We start from the raw sequence: 22,755 nt of genomic DNA, 5'->3' as shown, positions 1-22,755 counted from the left end.
TCAAAACTCTTTCTTTCTTTTTTAAGTTTATTACAGAGCTTTTTTTCTAAGTATGTCCCTATTATTAGAGCAGACATAATTGTACTTCACCAACTTTCTACATGGATAGGTAACAGTTTATGACTCAGGAAATACTGTTGTTAACCAAATACCTTAATTTTTGGGCAGTTGTAAGTCAAGTAGGAACCGACACCTTTCATGTACAGACTTTGGTCCTTGCACAAGGCTTTCAAGTTGCTAAATGTAACAGCTTTGAAAGCAGACTGCATATTTGTACAGGCTCTTGCCTCACTACTACAGTCTCATAGAGGCTGCATATGATTTGCATGACATAGTACTCGCAAAAGAACAAGACAGAAGGAAATTAAACTAGTTTATCCATCCCTTTCCTAAGTTTCTATGTGATTACATTCTCTCTGCAGCCAGACTTCATTTTGTCATTATCTGATTTCTGAATGTTTATCTTTGCAGCCTTAATACTATTCTTGTATGTTGAAATAAAAGGATACTTGAATATGATTGCATAATCCTTGCAATGGTTTGCTAAGACTTTCTAAAATGTCACTTTTAGAATTGCACAGATGTATGTTGAATGGACTAGTGTTTCATCAGATGATGTACGTGTATAAGTTTACTTGGATTGTTAGGTTGTACCTAGTACACTGGCATCTGAGTGATTGTTATTTAATACATTCAGACACACATTCCCTCAAAAATACAGTTCAAAATGTTGGCAAGGCTTCATGATAAATCTCTTCAATCTGCTGTTCGTTTAGTGATGCATAGTGATAATAACGGATCAGTACTGGTCCTTTATTAAGCTTGCAGCCTTCACATCTTTTCTGAGAATTTCTTATGGGGAACAGAGGCCTAAAAGCAGGGTCATTCACACTACTTATGTGTGTACAACAATTATTTTGTTTCTTGGCTAATACACAGAAGATGGGACAGGACAGAGGAATGGCAAAGGCATATGAGAGAATTAATATTATTATTCAGTTTAATTAGCAAATGAGTGGTGAATATTCTTTTACAAAGATTGCGTATTCTAAATATTATAATTTTGGATAGTAGCTGATACAGAATGAAAATAAATTTGTTTCAAAAAGATTGAATAATACAATAGAAAAAGGTTTCATTTAGTCTGAATGTGTGAGGTAGTCAGTTGAATATCACTGCTGTTTTGTGTGTTTATTAACCAACTCATATGTATGGTTACTCCTTTACTGAGAACAAAGATTGAAGAGTTCTCAAAGCCTTAATGTCACTTTGTCCTTGGACATATTTGCTTCACTGTATGTGGGTATGTGTCATTACCACTGGGTTACTACTGGTGGTATATGCCCTGACTATGATTTTGTTTTGAAAATATTTTATATGAGAGAAAATGCAAAATGTAAATCAAATTCATAAAGCAATGAACATGGAATTTATGGAAGACATTTAGCATTTATGAACTAAAATTTCACAAATACTTTATGTGTAATTTGATTTATCAGTAGAATTCAAAAGCAGAAAAACTCATTGAAGAAAACCAGAAAAGGATGAAAGATGAAGAGGAAACTAAGAGCAGAAACAATGGAAAAGCCTTTGCATTGACAACTAAATTAAACAGAATTTTAGGTCCAGGAAAAAGATTTCCTGGAAACATGTCAAAGTAATTCTGTGAAATTTACTGCAGAAATGTCTGGTTTGAATGTCTATTTTCAACTGTGGAAAGAACAATCCCTAGATAAAGGTAAGTGTACGTATTTTTGTGGTTTCTTTAGAGGGGATGGCAGGAATTAACTGTATGAAGACTGGAGAACATCCTGATAAACTTTTGTAATGGCATAGTGTTTTCATACTAACAGCAAAGTTTTGTGTGCAGCTTAGATCACGTCAAGGTGATTTGTGGGAGAGGCATATTCTCTATCTGAGGAGTTTTCTAGGCATTACAGTAATTCATTGGTTTGGCATCATCTGAGTTTTGTAAGAAGTAGTTTTTCATAATAGGTATATTGCAGATTATGTTGGGCCAGCTGAGTAACAAGAGGAAAGAATGCTTTAAACATGCTAAGGCACACAATAGACCCATATTGTGCTTTTTGAGGGTGTTTTTTATTATGTCAAGCTTGCATATCTTAGTTCATTTCTGTTTCCACTAAATTCATAGCAGTGATGATGAACATATGTTCTTCATATGATGAACAATAAAGTGTAAAAAAGGTCCATGAGTGAAGTATGCACCCACTGGGTGTAACAGTCTCTCCTTTGCCTAATACTCTACCTCCACAGTGTCAACTAGGGGTTCTGGTACTGCATCAGGTGATGCATTACTGTTTTGTGGTTGCCCAGACCCATAATCCAGTCAGTTTGGGACTGTTGATGCCGCTCAATTTGAGCTATTTTGATGACCCCACTGATACATTCTCCAGGAATGAAAGGAAATTATATACAGCTTGCAGTAGCCTTCAGTTTGACCCTTTTCAGGCTAATCATTTCCATTCTTGCACATACCAGCTTCTTATTGCAGATTTTTGTTTTGTTTTCAAGCTGGATCACCTAACAGATAGAGGTTAGTATAGCATCAGTTAATGTAGAATAACTGGGAGAGTATAACACCTAGCAATGAAGTGGTGACAAGAATTAGGGGTGGGCTGACATCAGTAACTATTTAACCCAGATCAGCAGGTTTATAGGTTTATAGGACTGGAATGATATGGGAGACCAGGGGAAAATGCATGCTGCACATTTGCAGGCAGAATATGCATGCATTTTCATTTCCAAGTACATCTATCGCATATGCTGATTTCTGTATGCATTAAGACATCTGTGAGAATCACTGGCTTCTGATTTTTGAAAGTTTCTTCCATTAGAGGAAGGATTCTTAAAAGCAGAAGTATTGCATGTGACAATCGTCATGGTTGGGGGGGGGGGGGGGGGGGTTTGTTTGGTTCCCCCCCCCCCCCCCCCCCAAGGCGGAAGTGTGAAAGATCTAAGAATAGCTTTTGAAGCAATGAGAAGGATCCATTCTCTACTGGATAAATAGCATGATTACTGGAGACAAGAAGTTATCAGAGGATTGCCAAATGCCTTAGATATTTTGGGTTTGGGAATTTGGCAAACAGTCTGGATTTTCCACAGGTTATGTCTATAAAATAATTAACATTTTCTAATTTTTCTTTTTTTCCTATATATATTTGCTGCTGCATACTTAGTACTATTTTTCTCAAAATATTAAGTTAAAACAACAACAATATTAGCAGTGAAACCCCCCATAAAGACCTACATTGCAAAATCAAGAACCGTGAAGTTCAGAGATGCACTATTTATAATTGCCTGTATTACCTGTTGTAAGCAAATAATGGAGTGAAAGTTAAGATTCTCTCCTGAATTTGAAAAGAGCAAAACCTCCCTAGAAGGCCTCTGTAATAATATTTTAAACGTAATTCTACATTCTTTACATGGAAAAAGGCAAGAACAAATTTTATTACGGGGGACTGACTCTATAACGTGTTACCACCAGGACTTTAACCCCTAGACCTATGACATCGCTGCCATTTACAACTGTTCTTAGCACAGCATTGACTGCTTATCAGATAGTGGTGCTTGATACCTTAAGAAGCACTTTCTTTGTGAAGTGTGTAAGCTTTTATAATCAATTTCTTTCTCAGTGTTCTCCAGCAGTTTGTTCAGATTTAAATGACTCTTCAGCAATCCCATTCAATTCCAACTTACGAGGTCAATAATACTCTAAATTATGCTTTTTCTTTTCTGAAGAGCACATACCACCTTATCAGACCAACTGTGATTTTCTTTACTCTTTTGCCTAATTAAAACTGCTCCAATGAATGAGGGGTAAAATTCTTATTCTGCTAGTTGAAGTGATAAGCAGGTACGATTTAAGGCAACCTCATCCACTGTGCCTTTGTAACTTTTAAAACTTGTAATTGACCAACACTGTTAATAAAGATACATACATGGGATTATTATATGCCACCCAGAACTGCATCTTAATTGAGATTTGATACCATGGTAATCAGCCATTTGGGGTCATAATAGGTTTGAGATGATTAATCATCTGATCATTAGGAGTTCCCATTCAGGATGGAAGTTTGTCTTGTCTCTTTGCCCTGTAGGATGCAAATTTGAATGTAAATATCTTTCAGATGTCCTAATGGCTTTTTGAGTTGCTTTGAAGGCCAGACTGAAGTTCCAAAAATTGCACTCTTTTTTAATTCATTTGCATTTTGTAAGTCTACCTCCCTACAGAATACAGGCCACTTTATCCATATTTGGGAAAAGTATGATGCTTGTGAACTGAAGTCCTTAACAGAATGCCAGATGATTTCTGATATATTAGTATGTGATTTATGTTGCTGCCACATATTGTTCTTTTATCCATTCAGTTTGCACAGTTGTTTTTTTAAACTTTCCTTAACTCTTCCTATGCTGATGTCTGCATCATTTGTATGGCATTTCTCCAAATAAGTTGTTAGTTTTGTCAAGCTGGGATGTATTTTGCATTTGGCACTTGTTTTTACCCACTTCATCAAGATTTCATTTCTTTTAAGAATTAAAGTCTGCCCAGAATATTTTTTGGGTTCTTCGATGCAACTGAAAAATACACTAAATGTCTACAGAATCCAGAGCACAGTCAAACAGAGGTCTCCATGTTTTCTGTTGATATGGGAGTAGATTATTTCAACTACAGCACTTGGGCCATTACCTGTTATGAGAAGAGAGGAAGATAGAGATCCCAGGGTCCAAAATTTGTATCCAGATACATGGCAGGTAATACCATACACTCTGAATTTTACTTAATATGCTTATGTTTATGAGTGTGCACAGGAATACACTGGTATTATAAGAAATAAATGAAATTCAAAGATAATCTTGAGACACTGATACAAAATTACTCTGACATATATCTTTGAGCCAGTAGTTTGAACCAGCTCATCAAAGAAAAGGGTAAAGGTGACATCTACTTTCTCATTTCAGTATTGCTCACTTCAAACAGTATGAGTGAAGTCTCAAGTATCATGGGATTGGATTAAAAATAATCAGATCAAACCAATTTTTTTAAATTAATTTTTTAATTTTCTACTATTGAGAACTTTGGGATATATCCAGATTGTGTTTTCAAGCATTTTCCACCTAAAGTGACAATGTAAAAAAAAAAAAAGATTTCCAATCCCCAAAAAACCTTCATGTTTTCTGGAACAAGAAAGCAAAACTATTCTAAAGCTTAGATACTGTGAGACATGATAAACTGTTGAGGATTGATAGAAGGAACTAGGAGCTTTATTCACAGTATCATGCTTTAGTAATACTAAATAGCAGGATGACATCAATTAAGGAAAGATTGAAGAAAAGAACAAAAAAAAAATACCCTGTATCAGTGAAATGTTCTAATTATGTTTGTGCAATTCTAGATTTGTCACAAAAAGTTTTCTCAACTTGCCATCCATTTGTTCCCTTTTCAGAGAGAGATTCTTGATATTGTAGGTAACGATAAGTCTGCAGGGATTGTTGCCTCTACTTCATCAGGGAAAACCTATGCATCATGCTACTGCATGGAAAAAATCCTGGGGGAAAGTAATGAAGGGGTAGTTGTATGTGTTGCTCCCACAAAGGCATGACTTTACTACATTGTGTAGCTTAATACAAAATAATAATTTACGGCAGTGTTATAGTATCATCAACATGTGTGAAGTAGTGCAGTTATGTCAGACTTTTTGAAGCTAACCAGACATGCAGGGTGATGATCTAGCTAGCTAGAGTTAAATCCTTAATTTTCAGTATATAATAAAGGCAAGACCAAACTCACATGGAAATGAGCAAAAAAGTTGCCAGGTGTTTAATACAGTCTCTGTAATGTGGCTAATCTGATCTTGTGCCATCTTTCTAGCATTCAGTATAATCTTTCCATCATCATTATTTTCTGATATACTTAGCATGCTGAGTTGCTTTCTATTATACCACATCCTTAATCTCTATAAATTTTATTTTCAATTGACTTTAGTATACACTTGTATACTGCTGTAGTTACAGTAGTATAACGGGGTAGTTCAGTGATCGCAGAAACACAGAATGGTTGAGATTGGAAGGGACCTCTCGAGGTCATGTCCTGCTCAAGCAGGGCCAGCTAGACTATCTCCAAGGATGGAGACTTCACAACCTCCCTGGGCAACCTCTGCCAGTGCTCAGCCATCCTCACAGCACAATCCTCTGACACTATCAGCCACTCCTAGTTGTCTGGAAGATGATGAACCAAGATCTTTGTTTACTCTTTTTAATCTCTTACATTTGCTTACTTATTACTGAAGGACAGCATTTTCTCAAAGATCAGACTCTTGTTAACCGAGAATGGGCAACTATTTGTAATGGATTTAATAAAACACTGCCAGATGGTTTAGCAATGACTCACATTTTCAGATGAGATTTTTACCATGATGCTCTCAACTGCAGGTATGCTATGTTATTTCAGTTATTTTTAAAAATGACTTTTCAAACTTGTGGCTATATCAGTATTAAAAAGTTCTACTTCTAAATTGTGAACTTCCAAAGAAATAAGAACATACAAAAGCTAACACTATTGGACAAGGGCTGATATTGTAGAACAAATAGGCTCTTATTAGCATCACTGTTCTCTCAGCAAGGAATGCATATGTACACTGATTTAGCGCTTAGTGTAACTATTTTATTGAAGTGCCACCTGGAAGATGTAGAATTCCAGTCCAGAAATTAGAGATACAAGTTACTGTCTGATAGGGAGTTCAGGATCTGGAGCTTTTCTCCAAGCAATTTCCTTCCTCTTGCACTAACATCCATGCACTTAGGAACCCAAACATGCACGTGGACAAATAACTACATGTACATGCATATACATGCAGGCACACAGAAAAGCACAAAGTAAAATCATTCTATGTATAAGCTTTAAGTATATTCATATACTGGCTTTTAATATTCAGATTTAAAACCCTAAATGTGTTTACACTGCAGTATGAAGAGATATACAATGATTTAGTAAAGTATGTATATCACTTTGAGAATGGTGATTTTGTCATCCATCACTGCCATTCATGTGCTGCCTTTAACTGTGAAGCCTGTAAGTTAAATGGCAAAAGTAAACAGAATTAAAATGTAAAAGGATTAGAAAATGTGTTTTTAAGCTATTTGATGACCAAAACAGGTTCCCTGTTTAGGTTGTCAGATGCAGGACTGTTATATAAACAAATAATTAAGATTCTCAATGATGAGCATTCCCATATCATTTGAAACAGAGTTCAAAATCAGAGTATTTTGATGGACACAAGTATTAAATAGAAATTTTCTCTCTTTCCTCTTTTAAAATGCATGCTGAATTGCAGGCATGAAATGCAAAGGTATAAATATCAGAGTGCAAAACATTTCTTAAGGCATAAGAGTGAAAAAAATTGCAGAACTAAAAATTATATTCCTTTTTTTTTGTTGCTTTTCTTTGGAATAGTAGATTGAAAATATGGCTTACCTTCAGATCTTGCTTTATCACCACAAGAATGTCTTTTATTATATGACACAATGATAAAAGTCAGGAAAAATTGGTCATGGGCCCATGTAAGTACACATTGCTATTATTTCTATGGTTAGCTGGAGCAGATGTTTTGTAAGTGGACTTTAATGTTCACATTTTCCACATATTTGTAAGGAACTGAATCCTAAGGAATTTACCTGCTTTAAAAATAATCCAGTAATCAAAAAGATAGATGCAAGGAAATATGAAAATTAATTGAAAGAGGAACTGAAAAATTGGATTTCACATAATAACAAAGAAGAGGTAATTGCAGTTGTTAATTCCTGTGAGAGTCTTCGGGTAAAACTAGAAAATCAGTTTTAATACAAAATCATTAAGTCTAAATATCTAGCTTTTAGAATATAGGGATATTGCATATAATCAAAGAAAAGGTCTTGGAATCTAAGAAATCTTATGGTAAACACAATTCTTAGGGTAGGTCTCGAATCTAAAATCTCTGAGATTAAAAGGAAAACTTCCATTTCCTCACAATTGCAGAACATTTGTGAGTGGCAAGACACTGAATATATATGTAGTAGTTGCTATTGTTACATAAACTTGCAGGTAGTACTGGAATGTATGATGCATCTAATTTAACTTAGGTAGAGCTCTGAATTGTAAACTAATGGGAAAGTTTATACTGCAGCTAGGAATAAATGCAGGGCTACTGAAATATATATATATTTCCACTGAATCAGTCTCATTTTAAGAATGCTTCCTCATCTTTTTGTGCAGTACTGGAGCTACAGTTAATATCTGTGGTCATCACTCCTTTGCAGCCTCCTGTTTCAGTATATCCCTCACGAAGTTCCTCACTTGCCAACTACTATTATGCATGTGAGGTCCCACAATGATCCCACAGGATTCAGTGGAAGATTGTACTTTCAGCTCTTCCACTAACACCCTCTAAATACGTTGCTTTAGAGAGCAGCTGTGACACATTTGCCACAAACCTTGGAACTGGAAATTGCACAGAGATATTTAGGTATCCAGAGACTTGCTCTTCAGATTGCATAGATGACTGTGCAGACAATACATCTGAAGAATCTGGCTTTGGCTTATTCTCCAAAACCTGAGTTTAGATTCAAAAGGTGGAACAAGGGGCTGAAGATGTAAACAGCTACCTGGAGGAAAAGCAGAAGAGTAAACAAATGCCAAAACCTGAAAAGCACATAAAAGCATTAACAAACAAAATGGGAAAAAATAGGAATGACATTACAGAAACAGGAGACCACGTAAGTATTTTTTGCACTTGACTCTTCTGAAACGTATCAATATTCCCAAGTCCAGGTCTTAGGTGATGAAAGATACAAATAACTTTTCTAAAATATAAATAATCCACGGTTCCCCCTCCATCTTCCAGGAGCACAAAGTGATAGTTTGAATGATATGGAGATTCCTACAGTTATCTTCCTCCTTATTCTTCTCTTTTAAAGGTGACTTTTCTCTGCCAAGCATTATAATATGGCTACTTGAGTGGGGCTAAATATCTAGATCTGCTCATGCATCCAGGATCAGTCTGAGATTTTTGACCTGTGATTAGAACTACAAAGAATAAATTTTATCACTTTACATGGAAAACTCTTCTTTGTCCTAACCAAGAATTAATCGCATTTTCCCTAAGTCCCTGACTGCTTCTCTAAAGCCAAAGACTCCTATTTTGCCATTATTTATTTTCCCCCTACTCACACGCAGGACAACATTGCCACAAATACATTATGATTTGCATACATATTAGACCTAAAGATGAGCCAATCACAAGAGAATGCAATGTTTTCACCTGTCTGCAGTACTCAGCAGGTTTTGACTTCACAGTCTAACTTAAGTAAAAAGTAGAAGGTGGAAAAGCCATACTAGATGGGATTTATTTTCATTGATCTGCTCCTAACATCAGTAGGACTTCTGCCATGAGCTTTGGTGAGAGTCAGTTCTGAACAACAGAAACAATATTGTCTGTAGTTTGCCCTATTACATAGAGTGAGTCAGGAGAATTGTCTGGGTAGAAGTATATTAAATAAAAAAGAAATTACATAATTATATAAATTCTAATTAAATTTTCAGTCCGTAGCTTTCTTAGTTAAAGGGTCAAACTAATAACCATTGATTTTGCACAGTCTCATGAAAAGGACAGTCAGCAAAGTTGAAAATAATTTTTTTTTCAGTCAACTAACCTGCTCTTTCTCCTGTTACCTCATCCTGAACACCGTAACGCATGCAGCAAACACTTGAGAATTACTGACTGCACATATGGAAACTGCCAAGTTGCCAATACAGAGGTGAGGAAAAAAAAATTGCTGATACTTTCTTTTTGTATTACATGAAGACTTTACAAAAAAATATTTTACATGTGTTTTCTGTTGTTCTTACTCCCACGATATGTTGGCAGGTTCTGGTACTGCTATTAGGTACGAACTAATGTCCATCACATGCAGTTACAATTTTTCTCTCATCTTTACAAGAAAAAAACCAACGTGTCCATAATAGTAATCCAGTTCTGTAGTTTTTTCTTTTTTTCGGACAATGCCTATCCATTGCTATATGCTTCTCCTCTCTACAGTAAGACAGAAGAAAAATTAATGAATTTCAAGTAAAAGTGAGGAGTTTATAACATTCCTTAGCTCTATTTGTACTTTCTTTGTCTCCCTGGGAAACTTGTCTGTTCTCCATCCTTACTGATACATTGTGAAGTACCACTGTATCTTATTAGTAAGGTTGTCAGCCATGGTCCTTAAGGCTATTAAAAAATAATGTTGATCTTGCAAATGTCATATGGAAGAAGAGCATTTATTTTAATTATTATTTATTTTAGACTCTGCAGAAATTGATTGATTGAACATAGTCAGTAAAACAAATCACTTAAGATGCATGCGTGGAGGCCACAGAGGAGGACAGTTGGTAGAGATTGTGTTCAGAAGAAGGTTTATACAGGTCTTTTCTTTTCAAGGATTTTATGCATATGAATACAACTGTGATAAGCTATCTTGCATCCCCTTTTTCCTGACTGCTAATTGGAAAGGGTTTATTGGCTGCAATAAAGAGGTTATTATTGATGGGGGAGATATTCCAGTAGCCTTTACTAACATGGAACAAACACCCTGGTTTTAAAAAAAATCTTTAACTAATGCTAGAAAAGGGACACTGCCAACTCCCTCACTCAAAGCTAGAAAGTGATTGCTCTGTTGCCCTCAAACCAAGTATGTACAAATGTTTATTCTGCCAAGGCACCTGATAAAGCTGATTGTACTATTAGAAAGGGCAGTACAAAGAACAGATGAATATTAGAATATGTTGCTTAATGGTCTTTTTTTTTCCCCCCAGTGTTACACTGGTATTTCAGTCAACTAACCTGCTCTTTCTCCTGTTATCTCAAAACCAGCTCACCCCTGAATACCCTTTGACCTTACAGCTCACCTGACTATGTTGTAAAATGCCTATTCCCCTTAGATAAACTTAGGGATGTGCACAGACCCATACAAAAATAACTTTAAATACATTAAATGTGTAAATGAAAAATACAGAACTATGCCAATATAAATCCTTACTGACATGTGTGCATATGTATGCATAATTTGACAAATTGACATAATTTCAGAATGCTAAATATTATTACATATTTTCATCCCCACTCCATTTCATAATCCTTTTTCCATCTGACAGGGATTTGCATGTAAAATTAATTTTCATGCTCAATTATCCTGTGACTTCTTTGCTGAATTACTATTCTCAAACTGTTATTTGAGGAAGAGTAGAAAACCCATTTTGCTACTATTCTCGATATATTTGCAGTACTAACTGTTACGTTGTTTAGGTTTTGACTTTTCACTGATCGCATTTTCAGCTTTACTTTCCTCATGCGACAAGGAAGACCATGCACTGAACAGGCTAAATCTCAAAAAGTACCTGAAGAATCCTTTGCGCAAATGCTCCATATCTGAAACACAAAACCTACAACATAAAAGTCACACCAAGCTGTAATTAAGAGACATGTAGATTTTTAATGATCACTCTAAGTTCATAATTTAAAATCACCACTGTGATTGTGGAAGATCTGACTCTACAAGTCCCTTGTTTTAGGGACGAAGCACTTGTGGGTCTTACCTGTGCCTGAAGGAATTAAGGAAAAGAGATACCTGATTTTGAAAATTTTGTACTTCAAAAATTTTGGTTTTCAAAATAAACTTATGATTAAAAACATAAATTTGCACCATTTTGGGGCAGAGGTTCTTTTACATTGTTACAGCTACTAGGACATTGGCTTTAGGAATAAACGTGCATGTAAATGTGTTGTCTTTTTACAGAACTCTGTTACTTGGATGCTCTTGAACTATAGACAGATATGGAAATAAATAAGCAGCATGACACTCATACTAAACATGAAGTTCATATGTATGTATATGTACATACTAGACAAAATTATAAATCAACATATTTTCTTATGTATAATCGCCTAGTTACCTGCAAGAAATCCCAGTCCAGCATGTACACATGTTCAGAAAATATAAAGGGAGGCTTGTGGTGGTTCCTTGGGTAAAAGCATTCATGTCTGCAGCCTGTGTTGTAAATAGAGCTCAGACTGAAATTCTTCATTCTCCTCCTCTCAGACGGTAGGAGCCAGAGTTTTATGGTGTTAACTGTCTGGGACTACTTCTTCTCACTAGTACAGCATAAATAGGCATTTCAATAGCCAAATGAGAGCTGTCTGGACACAAGGCATGCTTCAGGTCCATGTTTAAGGCAAGGCTAGGTAAAACATCTCATAGAGGACTGTGCCTCTTAAACCTCAGGAGGTCTAATCCACTGCCTACGCTCTCTGTTTCCTTTCTCCCCCTACATGTCCTTCAGCCTGCTCTGACCTTTTCCAGCTACTGCTGCCTATGTAGTCTTTCAGTGGTGGTTCAGTTGGCATTTAGTATAAGAAGCAGGGAAGCATCCTGGTAGAGACAGGTGAGTGGGGAAAAGTATTTTTCTGTTTCATAATTGATGGAGGATTTTTTTTTCCCCATTCTTAAGGGAATTTCCCACATTCTTAAGGGGAAGTTGAATGAAGATAGTTATCAAAGCTCATAAATAGGAAGCAAAAAAAAAAAAAAAAAGAATACTTACAATGCAATGTTAAACCTTGCTGAAATATCTCATCTTTTTGGTAACAGTATGCAGTGGATGTAAAATGCTTGAGTGTGTTCATTGTCATTTGTAGCAGTTTGTGAAATAATTTACCTATCGTTTCATCACTAATGGATCATAATGCAGCATAATTTAGACTTGGCTTAAATATATAGGACGAAAAGAATCAGGGATAATTGCAGACTACAGTGATTTGGAGAGGGATGGTGGCTTTAAGTGTGCCACAAATTGGGAAAGAAATGGGTTGGCCATTGGCTTCATTAGTTTTGCTGTATAGCACATTTTTCCTGTATGTCACAGAGGCAGAGTGAAATGTAGAATTGCATGGAGAGAAAAAAATCAGGTGTGGATAAATGAATCTGTAAATCATAAAACCCAAGATCATTTTAAGCCTTTACAGTGGGTGTGGTCACCTGATAAAAAGTGCATCAACAGACAGGAGGAGGAACAGAGCTGTGTCCTGCCTTGAACACTGGAAGAATAAGTGTCCCTTTAGAAAACCATTTATACTTTACAATAACACCATGTAAACTCCTGTTACTTCAGCAACAGCATGTAAACTCTATTTACACTTCATAACTCCAATCCTCGTTCTTTACAAATTTTTAGCTAATGAAAGTGCCAAAACTTCATTTTTTGAAACACTTTAAAATGAAAAAACTCAGCATACTTTTTTTATGCTTCCTTCCTTTAACAGCTGAGTGTAGTCCTGATGCCTACTCTGTATAGCATAAAATACAGTCTGAATATGGGCACTGACTGCTTTGCCTCTGCTTTTCTCTTGACTGACTGTTTTAAAAGGTTTAATTTAATTATAATACGAGACATCTCACAGTAAAATAATCACACGTAGGAAAGTTGCGTAATACAAGGTTCTCGCATCTCTGTCATCTTTTCTTTTTACCAGCTTGCATCCCAAATGACCAGAGCTGAGGTAGCGGAGGGTCAGAAAAGATGTGGAATGCACCAATTTAAAAACGTCTTCATCCAAGATAGCTCAATATCAATACATCTAATACAGCAAGTTTGATGAAGGAATAGTTTGATTCACTTAAACACTTCTTTATTTTCTTCTTCCACCTCAGTCTCTTTTCTCTTTTTCTCTAGACTATAATTGTGGGGTGCTGTCAAACAGTGCCAAAATTTTCTCCATTTCATTGATCTTTTAGATCCTATCTACTCTCCTGGAAGTACTAACTACCACAAGTTACACTATGGTATCATTGATTCAATGTACCGTTATGTACCCAAGTCCCTTCTGACAACACACTTCACTTTAAGACATAGTTCTGAATATTACTGAAATGACATTTTGCTAGGATAGAAAATGAAATACAATTATATTCGTGAACCCTTCTTTGGAGAAGTCTGGATGGGCTGAACAACATGGACTAGATATGCTGGAAAACATGATTTTCTGTAATATTCCACTGCCCAAAATAAGAAAACTTGTAAAATCCAGTGTTCTTCAGCTGAAAGGCCAGTTTCTCCTGAGTATCACATTGGTATTGAGGCTTACCCTGTCTTTTGCCAAAGCTGATGACTAGGAAGATGCAAAAGCAAAGGTATATGATATAGTTTTATTTCTTATTTTGAGAATGGATTCTGTATCTTTTAACTAAACATATTATAAATAAATGTGTTAAATCTATATATTATTTTTGGCAAGCTGAAAAATACACATTCTGTTTTTAGTAAACAGATAAAGGATAGCATTCCTGATACATTAAATGATAAAAAAATGGTTATAGTTTTCTTTCTGTATTCTGTGTAATATGCCTGTTTACTTTCTACTATTTACTTAAAGTGCTCACAGAGAGCTCTACTCAGGAGAAATATCTTCTGTTATTTGTTCAGAAGGATGGTGGGAAGAAGGCTGTAATGCTAAGAAAGAAAATAAGGTAGTCTCTACTCTATAAGAAAAAAGTATATAACTGTCCTTATAGCTTACACCTTCATTCATGGTTCACATCTCATTTATGTTTGCAGAATAATGTTCCCCGCTCCAAATAGAAAGAGAGGAAAAAGTCACTCCTTCCCAGTCTTTCACTTTATTTTTCTTTTCCCCAGACACCTCAATATCATCACTGTACAACTAAAAGGTAATTACTAGCAGATGATCTGTTTAGACATTTTAGAGAGAGGTTACTGAAGGTATTTTTCTCTCCAAGGTTTTGTCACTGCTGAAGCATTCATATGTGTCCTTCAAACAACCAAAAGCCTTAGAGATATTAAAACTCTACCTTTTGTTTTCTGTGTATTTTTTTATTAAAGGGGTAAGTCTTCATTGTATTTCTTTTTTTATAACCAAATCGATTATTTCTATATTCATCCTTTTGTGGCCTCAACATACTATCTGCGCACAAATATCTATCCATGCAGAGTTCTTTGCAGGGTCAGTTCCTCTTCCAATTTGTTATGCCATTTAGCTTTTAACACTGCGTATGTAGTTATACTGGTTACTGCTTTTACTGTCCAAAAACTTTCCAGGTGTGCTGTTCAAGCCCAAAATTTTCCATGTACTTCACTTGTATCAGAAATGCTGAATGGTGAAGAGAGATTAAAAATTTACAAATTAGCACTTTCTTTCCCTCCCCTGCTCCCCCCCACCCATGACATCTTTATCAAATAAGCTTAAGGTTAATGCTGTATTTCCTTTGCAGGTCCACATTATCAGCTAAACAGTAGGTTCTAATACCATCATCCTAACAAACACCACCGTTGTGTTTTAACAGTGCATTAAAGAGGATGACAAAGGAAAGCAAATAGAGGTGGACTACATGAGAGTTGGAAATCTGACAAGAAATATCCAACTTTATGTTATCACTGACAGTGTGTCCTGGTTTTGGCTAGGATAGAGTTAATTTTCCCAAGGAGCCGGGACAGGTGAGCCAAGCTGGCCGGGGGCTATTGCATACCATGTGACATCATGCTCACCATAAAAGGGGGCCAGTCGGGGAGGGGTGGGTCTGCATGGCTGTTGGATGGGCTGGTAAATTGCCTTGTGTTATCACCTGTTGTGTATATTCTGTTATCAGTGTTGTTGTTTCCCTCTCCCTTGCTGTCCCAGTGAAGTGTCCTTATCCCAGCCCACGGGGTTTTGCTTTTGTCTTTTCCGTTCTTCTCCCCATCCCACCGGGGGAGGTAGGGGTGAGTGAGCTCAGCTGCCGGCTGGGGCTAAACCATGACAGAGTGTCAGTATGTCAGCAACTGTATTCATAACTGTTGATTCAGAATGTATTCTCAGATGTAAACCGTATAAGTTCATGATCCCTTGAAGGTATTTGTGTCCTTTGCATATCACATCTCTGAAAGAATAAGTATTTCTACAACAGCTGGAAGCCCTTGCCAAACTTTCACAAAATATGAATGACAACCTAAGAACCTAAGAATTTTCATCATCTACTAAAAGATTTTTCCTTTAAAAAAATATTTATCTGTCAAGACAACAGTTATTTACACAGGAAAGTAGTATTAGGAACATATTAATTGTGTTGTCTTTCTGCTTTCTTGAACACAATGTCTGAAAACAGGCAGCTCCCAGCACTTGATCACCAGTGACAGAGGGACCATATTGAGCATATGATAAGTTTCTGAAATGAGGAGTAATCTTATGTAATCAATAAGAAACATGCAGCACAGAGGATGTATTCACATTTTCAAAAATACTCTTTTACTGGATTTGCAAGCTCAGGAAGGTACCAAATCACATCTTCAAGGGTAAGCTCCAGAAACACTGCAAAACGAGAAATGTCTGGAAAATCCTGAAGCTAGTGAGTGGATTTGCTTTGAAATTCTGTGCTTCAAAACTGCAAAATACATGGGTCTTAGCTTTATGTCAGCTTTGATTCTTGGAAGTTAGTATACAGATACTGAAACTTGCTTGAAAAGTGATTCAGCCTAAGTTCAGGTATTGTTGGGCACCTGAGTGTACTAACTGGTGTTAGTTGCCCTGATCAGCCTCACCTGGAGCCTTCCCCATGCTCCTGGGTTGACCTCGGCTTATCACTTTGCCTGATGATGACTAGGCTGTTGGTGGGACCCTTTGCTGTTACTGCACGGGTTGATTGTTGTGGCTGTATCATAATGAACTTCAGTTACAGTATCTGATTTGATTATAGCATTTCATGTTTTCTTCTAGCTGCTCAGAAACATGAATGTAAATGTTTTTTTCTTTAGGAAATTCATAATGATCTCACCAAAGGTTTGGCTGCTGCATTAAATGAGTACAGTAGCAAAACAGAGGAGAACTTTGGCCAGTTCCTATTGATTGCTTCTAGAGTGGCTGATATGAATCAAGAATACTGACTTCCCCTTTCAGAAATTGGTAGGTAAATATTCTATTTTTATAAGTAGACATACAGCGTAACTGTAACAAACTGCAGTATGGATTGCAGGAAGATTTGGAGGACCATCTCTGTGTGTGTATGAAAACATAACCTCATGTAATATCAGGCCTGCAGTGTCTCTGTTCTCTTACCATGCTTGTTCATTCTCTAATCAAAACTTGTTTGTTTGTTATGTCCCCCACCCAGTGCACCAATAAGAGTTTTGTTACTGTTCCTGTGTTTGCTTCCCTTTGACAGTTTTCTGCTGTGATAATCATGAGATTGACAGAAAAAGTAAGGCATGTTCAGTGTGGTTAGTCTGTGCACTCGATGCATATGTAGTGTAGGAATAATCAGAGATTTCAGTAGGCAGTTACAAATAATCTGTACTGAATTGGTACAATTATATTTTACCTGTGGATAGAATTTAGCCCAACTCTTGGTGAAATTTCATTAGGGCTTAAAATAAAATGCACATATCTAATGGTAAAACGAATTTAATTTTTTCTGCCTTGTATATTGTGTCATAAATTCTGCAGCTGGCCCATGCTGGCTGAGGAAGGAGGCTGGGAAGCAAAGTATAGAATTACAAGGGTAAATATTTATCCATGCACATGAGGTGTCCCAGACAAACTGGGGCATACTGAATGTGGTTTTACACAGCATTTTTATACCCTTCAAGTGTTGGAGTACAACACAATTTGACTAATCACTAATTAACACGTACACTGCCTACTACTAATCATAGTAAAACTTTGCAAAGCAACTATATTTCTGCAGTGTTATCTTCCATCAGCGTTCTTGCTGCTTGTCCATCGATCCAGATGTCTCTGGAGTCAGTCTTGCTGTAGGACTTATCTGTGACACCAGATGCTGGGAGGGTTTCAGAGCTGTGTTGGAGGGGCTAGGATGCTAGCATTACCTTGGTTGTCCAGGGGTATCTTTTATCCTTCACAAACAGCTCTAAAATTCAAAGTCCTTATTTCCAGGGCTGGGCTGTCCTTCTGGTGCTTGCAATGAGGTGGAGTCCTTTAGTTTGCGTTACTTAAAACATGAGCAATACCAAAGCCTCCAGTAAAATTCCACTACCTCATTACATTGCAGTGTATAATGTAAACTAGTATATATTAACAAAATTAATATGCTTTCATACTGTAAAGACTGATTGATATAATAGGGAAGGAAATTTTCAGAACAGCCTTTTAAAATAGAGGTTTCTAAAGAAACAGAAAAATAGCTAAAAAATAATGCTGTTTTCCCCTAAAATTATTCTTTCTAATTGCTAAAAGGTTTGAATCTTTAAGAAACAGTTATTCATCCTGAGGCAAACAGCATGCTTGTGAAATCTCAGATCAGATTAATTTTAGCCAAAATTCCAAGTGGGTGAGAACAGAGACCCTGTATATACAAAGTGAAGAAAGATTTACCATGGTGTAAAAGGATCTCAATCATGAAAAAATTAGATGAAGAACATGGCTGAATTTTTCTTTAATAAAAAGTCTTCAAGATTTTACATGTTTTTTTCTGTAACTTCAAATTTATAGAGGTAGTGCTTAAATACCATTAATATGAAGAAGCTTTTTGTATGGGCTGGAGAAGTTGTGTGTGTAAATATGGCTACACTTACATTTTATGTCATTTCTGTTTAGATTTCTCAGGTAATGAATGCACTGACTCAGAACTGGCATCTTAATGGGTTGTAATAATGGAAGAACAGCTATTTCACCTTTTGCATTCTTGTCTGGAAATGATGATAATTGCTTATGCAGCAATTATAAGCTTATGCAGAAAGTGTCAATGCTGTAAGTATGTAATTTAAAGGCTTATAAGGAGACATTTCATCTTCTGGATGGATATATTTTAGAAAATGCACATCAAATTCTATAGTGTTTTATTACTGATTTTGAGGATATTAATGTGCTTGACAAACACGTAGGGCATCTAATTTCAAAACAGCCACATGAGAAAGGCATTCTTATTTTACAAAGAAGACTTTTCTATTTAATGTAAATTTTTTTCTCTCCCCTTTCACAGGCACGTGCAATTTAGTGATAATCAACAGATTTTATACCTGGAAAAGTTTGTTTCATGCCCTTAAATTTGATAGTTTATATGAGATTCATTTTTTTAGGAAAATATATGGTCTAACCACTAGCAGGGCTGAACATGTGTCCCCATCAGGTATGCAAACACACACATGTATACAACACATACATGTAAACACAGCTGGCCACAGAGATCAACAGAGTTGGAGAAACACTCAACATTCACTGGCTGATCCGGAAGAAGGACCTTTAGTGGGAAATACATACAGTGGAGATCCCACAAGTAGCTAGGACTGTGGACTTGGGCTATCTAGTGGCTCGCTGTGGATCCTGGCTCTTCCCAGTTGCCTCCTGCACAGGCACTCACATGCACAAGGAAACAGGTCTCAGCTGAGCCCAAGATGTAACGGTCTTGCCAGTGTTTGGCCTGGACCCCTGGTAGCCAGCTCCTCCATGAGTTTCACCCTTAGAGACATGCATAGCTGGCTCCCAGGCCACTTCACCTGCTTGCTGGCAGGTCTGGCTTGATAGTAGGGATTGCGAACTGACTTACATACCCTCACTCACTCCTGCTTCTGGTTCCACAGACACATGGACCCCTGTGGCCCATGGTCTGGTGCCAGTTGCTGGCACTTACACCTCTATGCACATGTGTGCACACACAACAGGTAGTCCCTCACCCAGGAAGGTGGTTAGAAATGGAGTTTAATAAGCAAACAGGACAGCCTGTGCTGATTAGGTGCAGGTGCATGACTGGACAAGCATTCTGCCCAGCAACCTGTTTACATGCAATCAGCCCCTTGCCTCCTTATCCCCCTGTTTTCCCATGTTTGTTCATCCCCTAAACCACCTTGATATCTCCCTCCTCCAGAGCAAACCCACTGTTGGGATTCTATTCTAGTACCTTGCTTACCATTGTGCTAGAAAGCAGAGTAATTTGTCCATGCAGAACGGGCTGCAAACCCACTTCAGAAATCTCACGTGAATTGGTAAAACATTACAAGCAGATGCAGATCCCTAGAGTCTGGGAGAAACTTGTTCCTTATTCCTATAAACTGAATAGAAATGTATCAAAATCTAACTGATCTTAAGATATGGAGCTGAAATATTTGGATATTGGAGAGCCGTCTATGATGATTAGTTTCAGGAAAAACTGGCGAGATGAACATGGTTGGAGTTTCACCATTTAGAACGTCCAATGAGAAAATGCACAGTAAAAATACTAGTAAAAATGATTGGGTAACTCTGAGTAGTTCCTAATTTAAAACTTTAGCTTGTTCGTAACAACTCTATCTTAAAACTAAGCAAAGACTTTTTCTTCTACATAGCAGCATGTGCACATTTAATCTTTTCCTTTCCTTTTCCAGTGTTTCTTGAAGTGACCTCTGAGAAACGCGGTGAAAGTTCTATGGCTGGTGTGAGACCAGACAGAGGGTTCCTTATGGAATGGCCTTTACACTTACTGCTGTTTGAAAAATAATCAAAGCATTACCAGATTTCTTATCACTACTTCCTGTACTTTGTGTTGGTACAGTAAGATTAATGAAAGAAATTAAAATATTCTTATATTTAGTTCGGTCTTTGGGTCAAAAATTTCTCCCGTTCAGATATGTACTAGTCTTTCCACCATCTGTACTGAATTTAAAGGACTAGATTCCAAAACCAGTTGAGGTGCAACTTATGCAAAATTTTAATTTATGCATTTATTTTAAAGGAGAGAGCTTAGCTTAGCTTATGATAGGTGGCTCCTGACAGTTTCAGGTAAGTGCTGGGGACTTTTTATTGTATCATTTGAGGTGAATTAAATACACATTTGTGCTTAAGTATAAAGTGATTTAATGGGCAATGCATTGGACAGAGTCCTGCTGCTGTAAGTGGTTCTAAAGGGAGTCTGCAAAGATGTGGCATGAGCTGATTCCTTATACACGCTTGTGCCAGCACCAGTCATATCATTACAAATCAATACTGTAGCATTTATTATTTTATCAACAAGGAAATTTGTTCTCCCTTAGAGTCGTTCTGTCTCAGGCATTCCTGTTTCTATTGTTTAACCTGGTTCTGGAGTTAGGCATTCCTACTGCCAGGACCAGGTCATTCCTTGGTCTCCACTTACCATTGCCGAGCAGTTACAATTTGAATTTCCCCTTCATAAAATGTCTCAAGTTAAAATTCCTGCAGCTGTTTTTCCCTGTATTAGATGGTTACTGCCAACTGCTCAATGATTTTAGGCACTTTGATTCATGCTTGAAAGAATGGCTGTCTCAGATCCTCATCTCAAGCACCTATCTCTACCCCTTCCCTCTTTGCCTCATGCATTATTTAGAGACATCTAAAAGAGTGTGGTGGGTTGATGCTGGCCAACTGCCAGATGCTTACCTAGCTCTTCTGTCACTCCCATTCCTCAACAGGAAGGGGGAGAAAATAGCTTATGGGTCAACACAAAGACGGGGATACTACTTACCAGTTACCATCACAGGCAAAACAGACTTGACTTGGGGAAAAGTAATTTAATTTATTGCCAATTAAAATAGATTTTGGTAGTGAGAAACAAAAAATAATTTTAAAAATTTTAAACACCACCTTCTTCCCACTCTCCTCTTTCCAGGTCATCTGCACTCCTTTGTTCTTGACTTCTCTGTCCCTCCCCATTCCCTGAGCAGTACAGAGGGTATGAGGGTTGGGGGTTTAGGACATAACAGTTTCTCTTAACACTTTACCCCTTCTCCAGTGTGAGCCCTCTCTATGGGCTGCAGTCCTTTACGATAAACCCGCTCCAATGTGGGCTTTCCACAGGCTGCAGTTCTTTCAGGGCATATCTACCTGCTTCAGCATAGGGTCCTCCATGGAGGGACCTGACCTTGGTATTTGCACTAGTGTTTCTCATTCTCATGGGTTTTTTTCCTCCCATACTCCGACCTGAGTCATGTTTTTGCTCTATCTTAAGTATGTTTTTGTGGAGGTGGCACCAGCTTCCTCAGGAAAGTAAAGTGTCTGATCTGCTTTTGAGTCAAGTGAACAGCAGACCTAAAATACACTCCTCTGAACCAAAATGCATCATCCAAAGGGACAGAGAATTAATTGAATCTAAAGGTCCATCTTCAGGACCTAAATAAAAGTTATACTAAAATCTGTTGAAGTATTGGGCTAAAGATCATCTCCCATTTAATTTGAGGAAAGGAAATAAAGAGTTTCAATTATTTCCCATCTTGTTACCTACCCAAGAAAAAGTGTGCTGAGAGGAGGAGCAGGGGCTTATCGTGGCTAGCTAAACAAAGCAAATCTGATAAGCTGGAGCACTGTGGGTGTGTTACTGTACTGTAAAAGATACTGTTCTCCTGAGTTCCTGGAATCTTCGTACAGGTCTCAAAGGAAATGCAGGATGTGGAAAAGACCTCTGATCTGCTTAATGGCAAGTGTTATGTGTCAGCTGTCCAGGGAGGCTGTTGAAAACCTACCTGGATCCCTGAGGAGACTACTTACATATGTAACCCCAGTGGTTTTCTGTGCTGTATCCTGTACAAGTATTTGATCTAAAGAGGAGCTGGGCTTTTCACTTCTCACCAAGACAATTTGATACATGAACTCTGTTTTCCTAAATGTTGTTTCGACAATACTTCGGTACCCACGTTCCTTGTGAAGCAAGGCTTTGCTAATTTTAAGTGATAGGGGTCCAGTACTGTTCCTGCTAAAGAATTTGCTTCAAATGCTAAAAAGTTATGCA

The 22,755-nt window shown here is 37.2% G+C and overlaps 1 long non-coding RNA gene across 2 annotated transcripts; it reads left to right on the top strand.

Annotated features, from left to right (window-relative positions):
- Positions 1–16,321: 16,321 nt before the first annotated feature.
- On the top strand, positions 16,322–22,755 carry LOC142601737 (uncharacterized). 2 transcript variants are annotated; one of them, XR_012835315.1, is made up of 5 exons: positions 16,322–16,434; positions 16,841–16,988; positions 17,197–17,283; positions 18,639–18,791; positions 20,402–22,755. It is a non-coding gene; the product is annotated as an uncharacterized LOC142601737 (long non-coding RNA). The 2 variants fall into 2 exon arrangements; XR_012835314.1 differs by lacking the exon at positions 16,322–16,434 and having other exon boundaries at positions 16,566–16,988.

This window comes from Balearica regulorum, chromosome 4 (assembly GCF_011004875.1).
Source record: "Balearica regulorum gibbericeps isolate bBalReg1 chromosome 4, bBalReg1.pri, whole genome shotgun sequence".
In the NCBI taxonomy this organism is placed as follows: domain Eukaryota; kingdom Metazoa; phylum Chordata; class Aves; order Gruiformes; family Gruidae; genus Balearica; species Balearica regulorum.
The sequence above is the reverse complement of the archived record's forward strand: the minus strand, read 5'-3'. Positions and strand labels throughout refer to the sequence as shown.